We start from the raw sequence: 13,572 nt of genomic DNA, 5'->3' as shown, positions 1-13,572 counted from the left end.
TTATGGTATATAAGCAGTAAATGGTTACTAGAAGATTTTACTTATTTGTTTCATAAACATCTTTAATAACAAATAAAAAATACTGGTAAACCCCAAGTCCTAGGACCTTTAAATTAATTCTCTTAATTGTTTGTATTCTTTTCTAGTTTTTATTAATATGCATACACAGTCTTAATATTTATAAGGACAGAATTTGTTTGTTTTTGAATTTTGCTTTTCTGCTTCATGTACCATAAGCATTTTTCTATTTTGGAGTCACAACCCGCTTTTGAAAGGTTTTACACATAAGAGTGGCATGATTAGAGTGGTGCTTTGGTAATATTAATCTGAAAATAGTATTTTGGTTGAACTAGATTAGTATTTGAAGAGACTAGGAGGAGGGAGACCATTTACAATAAGAGGACTATGGTGTAGGTGAGAAGTACTGAGGTACATGGCAGTTTGCATTGGAATTGAAGAGACAAATTTGTGAGAGCCTGAGAAGATAGAATTGATAGGTCTTTCTAAATGGGTGAAAGAGCTGAAATGGCTGGGATAATGTCAGCATCATTAACTGACAGAAAACTGAGGGATAGAATTCTTTTTATGGGAAAACAATGTATCAGTAGAATTCTTCAAAATTCAAAAATGCTTAAAGTTGAAATGACCATAAAACATCTTCCACCCCCATCCTTTTCTAATGTTGTTGATCATATACATACTGTGTACAGTCTGCTTTTCCTTTAATGTTAAAGTGTCTTATAAAAGCAAATGACAACCAGTGACATGCTTCTATATATTTGAAGGTGCACATTTTCCTATACTTTACTAGGAAAAAATAGAAAATCAAGTGTTTAAAGAGATCATTAAAAACTAAACTGATCTTGGGTTGCTGTCTTGGTGTCATACTTTCATGGCCATTCATCAGAGGTGTCTGCAGAATGAGAAGCACTTCACCTCCTGTAAGGAAGAAATAATTATCTCCTAACAACTAGAACCTCATTCAATGAACTATAAACAGCTGGTGGTGCAGAACCATTGTCCTTATTTAAAATGGAAATAACTATGGTTTCTGAGCTGATTCCATTTCCACATATTCATTAAATTTTCACCCACTATATTTAAACTATGATCTGGTGATAGTTCAGCTCCCTATATTGTAACAAGTACCTGCCACCTACTTTAGTTTCTTTTTTTTCTCTTGTTTTTTAAGTGTCCAGGTAATTTCACAGTACTGCTAATTTGATCCTCTAGATGCTGATTTCCATGGTTTTGTATTAGAGAATTTTACTTGTAAATCAGTAAAAATTGCATTGGCTTTTGCAATCTTTTAAACTATAGCAAAACCTACCATTTAACAAATTTTTACTTTCTTATTATTTTTTCCCCATTGGGGGAAAACAGGTGATTTTTTTTTAATATTCAGGGAGATGGAAAATCTCAGTAGGAAAAATATGCTTTGGAAGAATATTTTTCTTTATTTAATGTCTACGATCTCTGTTTCTATCTAGACTAAAAGTCCTTTGAAGTTAGGAACTATATTTTTAACATATTATTTGTTAGAGATTAAAGATAACACTCACTCTTCCTCTTCTCTGGATGGAGGTGAATAAGAGTCCTTTCCCATCATTCCAACAAAATTAAACATACATATTTGTAAGGAATGTTTTCTCTGATTGAAATTTTATCCCTGATACATTTTTAGACACAACTACTACTTTAAAAAAGAATGATTTGTCAAATGTATTAGTCAGTTTAATCAGGAGAGTTGAGCAACTTACATAGGTAAACTATGACTAAATTTTTTTTCCAGTACAACTTTTCTTGGTATTCACATCTATTTGAGTTCTCTTACCATTACTTTAAATGAAATATTACTGTAAAAAGGTGATTTAAGTCCTTCAATAAGACTTACAAAATAAGTAGGATACTAGGGAATAAAGCTTTTTAAAAGAGGATAGGTAAAGAAAAAAAATCTTGACCCTTGATACCTGTACTCAAAATAAAAACAAGCAGTTCATACAATTATTAATGGAAACTTTAAAGGCTCTCCTTATTTAATAGCCCATCAACTAGTTTCATTCGGAGTTGTGGGTTCCTTATATATTGAATATTCATAGGATTTTTTGCATAGTTTAGTCACATGATTTTAATCAACAAAGCAACCAATTCAGAAATTATATTGGAACCTTAAGTTGAGCTACTTCTGACTCTGTAACTTTTCACCCCTCTCATAGCAATAAATGTTTTTAAAGAGTGATTTTATGATAATTTTATAATGTTTTTTTTGTTGTTGTTATCTTCTGAGCTCACTAGTAAATGCCTGGGTCAATGATAAATACTGTGCTTTAGTGTTTTTCTGTTAATTATGATAATGATGTTACTATAAGACAAGTTCAAATGAATGAGTTAATATTGGTAATATGCTTAGAGATCGTAAAGGTACACCAGACATATAAAAGATCATAATAACATTTGTCTGAGTAGGAAATAATAGGAAAAAATACATTAAAAGCAAATGTTTTTAATATTTTAAATCTGTTTTGCAGATTTTCATCATTTAAATACCTTATTGTATTTCTGATAAATAATTTAAGTACTTTTATAATTTATTTTCAGTGATTGGTGACCACTGATTTAGGTAGTTGAAAACCTTTTCAGTTTTACTACATTTTTATTAGTACTGATGAAATTTATTATCAGTTTTCATTCACCAACAAGGATTTGTTAAACTGATCTTTTCAAAGTACAATGCAAGACACAGAACAAGAAACAATATAGATTGAACTATCATCTTAATCTGTAACATTTTAAATTTAAGCCTTTCTTTCTATAATTCTCTAATCATTTGAACTGAGTGAATATCATTATGTCTCAGGAAAATCCTGTTTGACTTATAGTCATATAGCTCAGTTTTGACAAGAAGTTTGGTTTCAATTTTTGATTTCCCCCATTCATTTATCCTATATATTGATTTTACTTGGGAGGACCAATTTCACAGGAGATGCTGGAAAATAAAAAGGTCCTTTGTGCAACTAGAATTTAGTGAAACACCATCCATGGTTGTAATTAAAATTATTTTGGGGTTAAAGATTGTAGACAACCCCAGGTATGCTATTAGGATCAAGTAGAATGGATTAACCAACTCTCCTAACATATAATGTTGGATTATTTTAAATACCATTTCGTGCTAGTCTTTACACTTGTGTTTTATAAATCATGACAGATTGAGAAAATTCTATTCTTTTTATTTTCTACTAGTTTCTGATATTGGGGTTCATTTTAAAAACTGCATATCGCTAGTATTTTCATTATGAATCCACATTTTACCATAATGTAAGTCATTTCCCTAGGCTTTGAGTGATTTTACATGGAAGAGATTCTCTTTAGAGAATTTATGTTGTAGTTTCTAATTAGCTGATGTTAAACAGACACAATGAAAAAGATCTGTATACATCAATGCCTTAATTTCTTAACTTGTTTGGAGCAGTTATAAGTTGGCAACTCCGATGGGGAAAGATGTGTCCCAGGTTAACTTGAAATTATCTGTCTTCTGGTATAGGCTAACAGATGTTTTTCTCTGCCCAGCCCCAAAGTTGACATTTTAAACAATTGAGCCCATTTCTGATGAATCTAAATAAAATATGTAAAAAGTAGCAACAGTAAAAGATTTTTTTTGTTTGCTCTGTGTTTTGCTTTATTTTGTTTGCTTTTGCTTTGTTTGTGTTTTGAATAGGACTTTTATTGGAAATTGGTAGGTTATTTTTCTTTTGTTGTGAGAAACGAAAACTACAAGATGTGAAAATTGAAAAATTACTTCACTTTTCACCTGAGGTTAGGGATTTGTTTTTTTCCATTCAAAAATAAGTCTTACTGGAAAAATAGAAAGTTTCTCTTTTCATGTGTGGATTCCAGTGTTGGTGGATGATCTTTTGGCATAGAAAGGGACCAGGTTGCACTAGGGATACGTTATTGAAGCTATTAAACATATATTTCAGTTTGTGGAGAAACCCTCTACTCCAACACAGGATGTGTCTGACCCCATCTTTCTTTGACAGGACTAATTCTTTAAGATAGATTTAAGGCCACAATATAACTATAAACTTTATTTAACTGCTAGTATACTGACAATGAGATAAATCAGTCATCAGATATTTTCATGGTTGTGAAGTGTGTTCTACCAAGTAATTGAGATAGCACTTATATTTCTGTCTAGTCAAAATAAAGCCAGAGGTGGTACTATCTATAACTCATTAGGAAAAGTCATCATCTTAACTATGTTAAAATATTTATTATATTTAAAACAATGACTGGGTTGGAGAGAAACTCTCAGAGCTTTTCCCTATTTGAAAGGAATTATTAGTTTGAGATGAGAACAACTAGGGAAAAGCAGACAATTTCTCAGAACTAAGACCTAAGAGTATACTGAGAAAGAAAATATCTTTCTCAAGATCAAAAATATAAACAGGCCGGGCGCGGTGGCTCACGCCTGTAATCCTAGCTCTCTGGGAGGCCGAGGCGGGCGGATTGCTCGAGGTCAGGAGTTTGAAACCAGCCTGAGCAAGAGCGAGACCCCAGCTCTACTATAAATAGAAAGAAATTAATTGGCCAACTAATATATATAGAAAAATGAGCCAGGCATGGTGGCGCATGCCTGTAGTCCCAGCTACTTGGGAGGCTGAGGCAGAAGGATTGCTTGAGCCCAGGAGTTTGAGGTTGCTGTGAGCTAGGCTAACGCCACGGCACTCACTCTAGCCTAGGCAACAAAGCGAGACTCTGTCTCAAAAAAAAAAAAAAAAAAATATAAACAATTTTCATTATGGAAAGAACAAGTAACGGTAAATGGATATGGTGACATGGACAGTGTTCATGAAGTAAAAGAGGAGATTGCTCTGCCAGAAGTTGAGTAAGGACAAAGGTGGAAGTAGGAAGTAAAGAAGAAAATTTATTGGAGGTAGTTTTTTTGTTTGTTTGTTTGTTGTTGTTGTTATTTTGAGACAGAGTCTCACTCTGTTGCCTGGGCTGGAGTGAAGTGGCATCAGCATAGCTCACAGCAACCTCAGACTTCTGGGCTCAAGCAATCCTACTGTCTCAGCCTCTTGAGTAGCTAGGACTACAGGCATGTGCCACCATGCCCAGCTAATTTTTTATCTATGTATTTTTAGTTGTCCAGCTAATTTCTTTCTATTTTTTTAGTAGACATGGGGTCTCACTTTTGCTCAGGGTGGTCTCCAACTCCTGAGCTCAAATGATCCACTTGCCTCAGCCTCCCAGGGTGCTAGGATTACAGACGTGAACCACCACACCCGGCCTGGAGGTAGTTTTCTAAGCATTATTAAAAATGACTTTATCTTGAATTCTTAGAGATTTTACAGAGCCCTTGCATTGTGGGAGCTTCATTCTAATTGAATAGTTCGTTGGTTCATCCATTCCTTAAGTATTTGGATGGTACTGGGCATTAGGTACATTGCTAAAGATAATGGTTGTAAACCAAATAGACATGGTGTTTGCCCTCAGGAAGTTGAAATTCTAGTAATATTCTGAGAGTATTGTTGAATTAAGTATCCTCAATCCCAGAGATACACACTCTCACACACACATACTTTTTTAAATCCTTACAATTTTTTGTTTTTAGGTTTATATTTCTAACTCTTTATTTGGATCTTTCTGCTATTTCTCTTATCTGTATTACACTAAATTTTCTGATAGGCTCCATCATTCCTTTTTAAAAAACATTTATTATGGAAAACTTCAACATATAAAAATAAAAGACTAGTGAATCCGTATATATACATCACCCAGCTTTATGGTCAGTTTTGTTTCATCTGTACTGCTACCCCTCCTCAATGTCTCTAGGCTCATTTTGAAGCAAATCTGAGACACAAACATACACACGCACATTGTATAATTTCATTTGTAAATATTTCAGTGTGAATTTCTAAAAGACAAAGATACTCTTTCAAAACATAACTACATACTATTATCACACCTAAGTAAATTAAGAATCATTTTTTATCATCAAATAACTAGTCATTGATCAAATTTTTCTGATTGCCATATACATTTTAATGTGCCATTTAAAAAATGATTATCAGCCATCACAGGAGTAATTTGCTTATAAGTGTGGCATATCTTTTCCTTCCTCTAATGGAAAAATAAGAGAGGCAAATGGTCAGATGAAAAATTACTATGACTTGACTTATTCAAGAAAGAAAGCAAATTATCATAGAATAACTTAGAAAAATGAAAGATGTGAAAACTAAAAGCAAAATTAAGCTGAATAGAATAAAACAAAAGTACCAAAGCAGTGGATCTAAGAAGAAAAGAATAAAATAACATATGTCATCTCAAGTAAAAAGCAGAGGGTAAATAACACAGCCAATTTTACTCTAATAAAAATTATAGTTATCATATTGACTATTTTATCATTACTAAGTTGCATTTCTCCAGCTAACAGTTTCTTTTTCTCTTGAGTGTTTAGCGTTCTTGTGTCAAAGCACAAAAGTAAATATTTTTGGAACATATTTTTAATGTAATTGTTGCTTAGTGTCTTCATTTCATAAATGATAATGTGAGCTTGAACTCTTTATTGACCTTCAAAAAAATGTAGAATCTGTCAATAGTCTACTTGTATTACTTTATTTAATTTGAATACAAGAACTTGGGAGAATAGCTTATCATGCCTATATTCTCTTATTATCTTAACAGTGCATTTGTCTTTAAAAAAATTTTCCCCAAAACAAAATTACATTACAGTATTACATGGAGTAGATATAAATTAATGAGTAAATGAAGTATCATGTTAAAACAAGAATAGGCTCACACTACACATGCCAAACACCCACCACTGCCAATGAACTTGGGTGGGGCAAATGCTCACGTAATGTGCACTAACTGCCCACTACCACCAGGGGACCTGGGTGGGGCAAACACTAACACTACACATGCCAACTGCCCATGACAACCATAGGGGAACAGGAGTGCAGCAGTGTTAAACTGCCCCTTTCCTGCTTGGTCAATCTTCTGGATTAGGACTCAAGCACATGATCCAGGGACTTCTCCCTGTCTTCACTGAGCAAGAGAGTTCCTAGCAGAGGAAAACAGGTGTACCACAAAGCTATCTCTCTTGAGCTGAAAGAAGAGGTTCCACATGAGAAGGAACCAGCATAAGAACTCCGGCAACATGAAAAAACAGGCTGTTTTGACATCCCCAATAGATCACAGTAGTTCTCGAGCACTGGACTCCAACCAAAAGGAAATTGTTGAAATGTCAGATATGGAATTCATAATATGGATGACAAGCAAGATCAAGGGGATTGATGAGAAAGTTGAAGAACAACACAAAGAAGCCAAAAATCTAATGTGGCACATGAATGAAAAATTCACTAAAGAGATAGGCAATATAAGAAAAAAATACAACCAAACTTCTAGAAATGAAAGAGTTAGTTAGGGAATTTCAAAATACAATAGAAAGTTTGAACAACAGACTAGAACAACAGAAGAAAGAATTTTAGAACTTGAAGGAGAGGTTTTCAAATGAACCCATTTGGTCACAAATGAAGAAAAAAGAATCAAGAATGAATAATCTCTTCAAGAAATATGGGACTATGTAAAGGAAACAAATATAAGAATCATAGGTATGCCTGAGGGAGAAGAAGGAAAAGTAAAAACATGGCAAACCTTTTAGAGGAAATAATTGAAAGAAACTTCCCTGGTATTACTATAGATTTAGACATCCAGATACAAGAAAGTCATAGAAAACCTGCCAGATTCATGGAAAATAGGACATCACCAAGGCACATAGTCATCAGTCTGGCCAAAGTCAAAGCAAAAGAGAAAATCCTACAAGCTACAACATCCAAGCATCAGTAATTTACAAGGGAAAACTCATCAGACTAATGACAGACTTCTCAGCAGAAACCTTACAAGCCAGAAGACATTGGGGTCCCATTTTTAGTCTTCATAAACAGAATAACTGTCAGCCAAGAATTTTGTATCCTACAAAACTGAAGTGCATCAAATAAGGAGACATAAAGTCTTTCCCAGACAAACAAACACTAAGTGAATTTATCACCACTAGACCTGCCCTACAAATAATGCTTAAAAGTGCTCTATACATGGGACAGAACAATTAATACCCACCAATGTAAAAACACTCAAAAATGAAAACTCACAGCTCTAATAAAGCAGTAACACAAAGAAAACAAAACAACTATAAAACAATCAAAATGATAAATAGAGCAGTATCTCACATATCAACACTAACATTGAATGTAAACAGTCTTAATGTCCCACTTAAAGATACAGATTGGTTAAATGGATTAAAAAACCCACAACCTGATTATATGCTGATCACCCACAACCTGATTATATGGGTATCCAGGAAACCCATTTCACTTGCAAAGATTCTCATAGACTTAAGGTAAAGGAGTAGGAAAAAACATTCCACACAAATGGAAACCAAAAGCAAGCAGGAGTAGCTATTCTCATATTACATAAAATAGACTCTTTTTTCCCTTTTGTTTTTGAGACAGAGTTTCACTCTGTCACCCAAGCTAAAGTGCTGTGGCATCACCTTAGCTCACAGCAACTTCAAACTCCTGGACTGACTGCGATCCTCCTGCCTCAGCCTCCTGAGTAGTTGGGACTACAGGTGTGCAACACCCCACCTAGGCTAATTTTTTCTGTTTTAGTTGCCTGGCTAATTTTTTTCTATTTTTAGAAGAGATGGGGGGTCTCACTCTTCCTCAGGCTGGTCTTGAATTCCTGAGCTCAAGCCATCCTTCTGCCTTGGCCTCCCAGAGTGCTAGGATTACAGGTGTGAGCCACCATGCCTAGCCGATAAAATAGACTTTAAATCAACAATGGTAAGAAAAGACAAAGATGGTCATTATAAAATGATAAAGGGATTAATTCAACAAGAAGATATATATATGTACTTAATACAGGAGCTCCCAGATTCATAAAACAAATTCTAGTAGTTCTAAAGAAAGAAATAAACAGCAACATAATAGCTGGGTCTTCAACACTCTACCAACAGAACTAGACAGATCATTGAGGCAGAAAATCAACAAAGAAACATTGGACTTAAATGGGACTCTAGAACAAATGGACTCAAGGTAACAGACATTTACAGAAGATTCTACCCCTAAACTACAAAGTATACATTCTTCTCATCAGCACTTGGGACATCTTCCAAGATGGCTCATATGCTAAGACACAAAACAAGCCCCAGCACATTTAGAGAAATTAAAATCTTACCATGTATCTTCTCAGACCATAGTGGAATAAAACTAGAAATCAATTCCAAGAGGAACTCTCAAAACTACATAAATACATGGAAATTAAATAACCTGCTGCTGGACAATCCTTGGGTCAATGAGGAAATCAAAATGGAAATCAAAAAGATTTTCAAATTGAATGACAGAGGACAGACATCAGCTTCCAAGATCTCTGGGGCATAGTAAAAGCAATGTTAAGAGATAAGTATATAGCCTTAAATGCCTACATGAAAAAGACAGGAAGATCACAAATTAATTACCTCATGTCACACCTCAAGGAACTAGAAAAAAAACAAAACAAACCCAAAACTAGCAGAAGAAAAGAAATTTAACACAGCTCAGAGCAGAGCTAATAAACAAAATGAAAATAACAACAACAACAACAACAAAATAATACAAACGATCAAAGAAACAAAAAGTTGGTTCTCTGAAAAGATGAACAAAATCAGTAGACTACTAGCTAGGTTAACCAGAAATAGAAGAGAAAGGACTCAAATAAGCTCAGTCAGAATTGAGAAAGAAAACTTTACAACTGATACCACAGAAATACGAAATACCACCCATGACTGCTATGAAAGCCTCTATACACATAAAATCTAAAATATAGAGGGAATGGATAAATTTTTGGAAACACACAACCTCCCAAGCTCGAATCAGGAAGAAATAGAAATACTGAAAAGATCAATGATGAATAGTGAGACTGAAACAGTAATAAAAAAATCTCCTAACAAAAAAAAGCCCAAGACCAGACAGATTCTACCAGACCTACAAAGAAGAACTGGTTTCTTACTGAAATGGTTCCATAACATTGAGAACGAAGGAATTCTCCCTAAGGCACTCTACAAAGCCAGTATCACCTAGGGTATATTATATCAAAAAAGACACTTGCACTTCTATGTTTAACATGGCACAATTAACAATTGGAAAGATATGGAATCAACCTAAGTGCCCATCAACCAAGGAGTGGATAAAGAAAATGTGGTATATATTAACATACACCATGGAGTACTATTTAGCCATAAAAAGGAATAGGATAATGTCTTTTGCAGAAACCTGAATGCAATTAGAGACCATTATTGTAGTGAGGTATCTCAGGAATGGAAAAACAAATATAATGTATTCTCAATTTTAAGTGAGAGCTAAATGAAGTATACATGTGTATACTTCACCATGTGTATATATATATATATATATATATACACATGGTGTATATATATATACACCATGGTGAAGTATATATATATATATATATATATATACATATACTTATATATGTATATATGTATATACACATATATATTGTCAGAAAGTGGTGTGATGGATATTAAAAACTAAGGGTTGGGGGAGGGATAAAAACCTACCTATTGGATTCAGTGTACACTATTCTGATGATGGGTATACTAAAAGCCATGACTTCAGCATTATACAGTTCATCCATGTAACAAGAAACACTTGTACCCCCATATCTATTGAATTAAAAAAAACAAGAATAAAGTATAGAATATAACACTATGAGAACTGGTATATTATGGTATCTGTTCTCTGCCTGGTATATTCATAAATGTTCCATAAGTACTTTTGAATGTATTAAAAAAACTAGCCCAAATTAAAAAGTTATAGAATATAGAAAGTATTTAAAACAACAACAAAAAAATAGAACTACATGTTTAACACACATAGGAAGGGCACTGATGACTTAAACTCAAGGGTAATCTCTTCATTATTTGGCAATAGTTTCTTTTTCTTTTTTTCTTTTATACATTGACATATAATAAACTGCACATTTTTAGAGTATATAATTTGATGAGTTCTGACATATGCATGTACCCATGAAAACATCACTACAATCAAGACAGGGAGCATATCCTTCACTCCATAGATTTCTTATGCTCCTCCATCTCCCCATGCCACAACCTCCATTCCCAGGCTTAGTACATATTTGCTTTTTATCACTATAGATTAGTTCATAGTTTACAAAATTTCATATGAATGGATTCATACAATGCATATTCTATTTTATCTGGCTTCTTTTACTCAGCATAATTATTTTGACATTCATCTATGTTGTACGTATTAATAGTTCTTTACTTTTAATTACTGAGTGGAAGTCCATTTCTACATAGATTACCATGTCATCTACAAATAGACACTTTTACTTTTTCATTTCCAATCTGAATGCCATTTGGCAGTAGTCTCTTTATAGTCATTAATCTTAATTAAATAGTATAATATATTATTAGCATAATTTACAGTAAAATACAGATTACTTCCTCATTCATTTAAAATTAGAATCGTTGCCCAAGTTTGAATTTCAGATTTTGGATTTTCTTAGCAAGAGTTTAAAAATATTTTGAGATGTCTAATGATAATGAAGGAACTTTTTAAAATTCCTGACAGTGTACTCACTAAACTGTCAGCATTTTGACATTTTAAGTTTATGTATTTCCTGTATCTTTAGATTCTCTTAATTGTCAATAATGAAAGGCTTTTACCACATCATTCCTTCCTAACTACCAAGTCTCAAGCTGGAGGTTCATTTTCTTGAATCCTGATACCAGTTCTAGTGAGGCAAGAATTATGGAGTAGTGAGGATTCCATGAAGGGAACATGGAGGCTTTTGAGCAGAGGCAGATTCAAGTTTGAGGGATGCACCTGAAGCCCATTCAATTTCTGATGCTATCTTCTATGCAAAGGAATACAAAAAACAAATACAAAATTGAATTGTAAAGTAAATGTTTACAATCACTTCTTGTCATTTATGTCAGTTATATTCTATAATGTCACCACAAACATGGATACTGAACCATTGTTCCTAGGGGAAATAAAGGCATAGGTTCCCATGAGCCTCTGATCATAACATTTTGTCTGTATTCTATCTATCTATCTATCTATCTATCTATCTATCTATCTATCTATCTATCTATCTATCTAAAATATATATATATTATATATATTCACTCAGTATAAATGTTTTATGTATGTTTTTATTTAAAAACATGTCCTCTAACATATCTTGTTGATTCATTAACATTGATAACTCATGCCTGAACAAAGCTAATCTGACATGTATATTTTCTCCATAAGGTACATCACAGCTTTCTTGCACTTCAGGAACACTGGACAGCACTTCACTATACTTGGGGACCATTTTAAACAGTGAAATCACCAAACAAAAGCACAAAAATGCAAAAACATGGCACTAAGTAGTCTGTAAAAAGGACACTTGTTTACAGTATGAGAGCTGAAACAAGAAGGCAAAGCACCACCTTGTTTGACCTTGGCTGAAAATATGTGCATTGGATGACTCAAATTTTTTACTGCACTGCACGTATCCATGAGTGACTGTGAAAGCACCATAAATATTGCATTTGGGGTTACAAATAAATTTTAGCAAGTAGGTGAATTCACAAATACAGAATCAATAATGATGATTGACTATTTATAATGAAGAAAAAACTCTAAATAAATTATAAGTTTTATAAAGCTGACAAGTACTGCAAACATAAAACTCCAGAAAAATAATTTTTTATTAACTGTCTAATACTTTTATAATACTATTTCTCCTCATATTTCTTAGCTGCATACCCTTTGATTACATGATAATGATCTGTAGTATTTTCTATAAAGAGAATTACCAATGATTATGTAATATTTCCTACAAAGAGAATAGAAAGATTGAATAGCATGGTTGATAAAACAGTTTTTTATTATTGATATTTGTGATGCATAAAATTTGCAACTTCACATATAATCATACTTCATATTTGTAGCACTGCTATAAGCTTATGTCCTACAGACAGGAATTCAGATAAATCTATTTCAAGTGATTCTCATCAGAAAAAGAAAAAAAATATGATACATATATTTGCTTATGTCACATTTTTAATTGTATACACTACATTTAGGATATTAATGACAGAAAAGAACTTCCATTTTGACTAGACATCATTGAGAACTGACTTCTCCACTTCTCTTGTGCTTCTTATGCTAGGCACTATATGACACATTCATATCATAATACAACCCCTCATCCTGAACCTACTTATGTCATAGAAATAACTGTACACAAAAGCAACTATGCGTCACATAAATGTATCCTTCTAAATCCAAACTAAATAAATTCCAGTTTAATTTCCCATAACAAGATCTCAGAAATGCAGCTGACCACTTTATTTGTCACTAACAGCAATGTATAATACCAACACTGGGGAAGTGAGATGGCTGGGAATTATGAATGGAAAGAAACAGGTATTGTAACAAGTTGTGGCCAAATTTTGCAAATTTTATAAAAACATATGTCTAGGTGACCAGA

General features: G+C 33.3%; 1 protein-coding gene across 10 annotated transcripts in view; it reads left to right on the top strand.

Annotated features, from left to right (window-relative positions):
* FUT8 (fucosyltransferase 8) overlaps positions 1-13,572 on the top strand; it is a 293,680-nt gene that overhangs the window by 202,148 nt on the left and 77,960 nt on the right. The window lies entirely within an intron of this gene.

The sequence above is a fragment of the Microcebus murinus genome, chromosome 6, assembly GCF_040939455.1.
Source record: "Microcebus murinus isolate Inina chromosome 6, M.murinus_Inina_mat1.0, whole genome shotgun sequence".
Lineage (NCBI taxonomy): Eukaryota > Metazoa > Chordata > Mammalia > Primates > Cheirogaleidae > Microcebus > Microcebus murinus.
The sequence above is the reverse complement of the archived record's forward strand: the minus strand, read 5'-3'. Positions and strand labels throughout refer to the sequence as shown.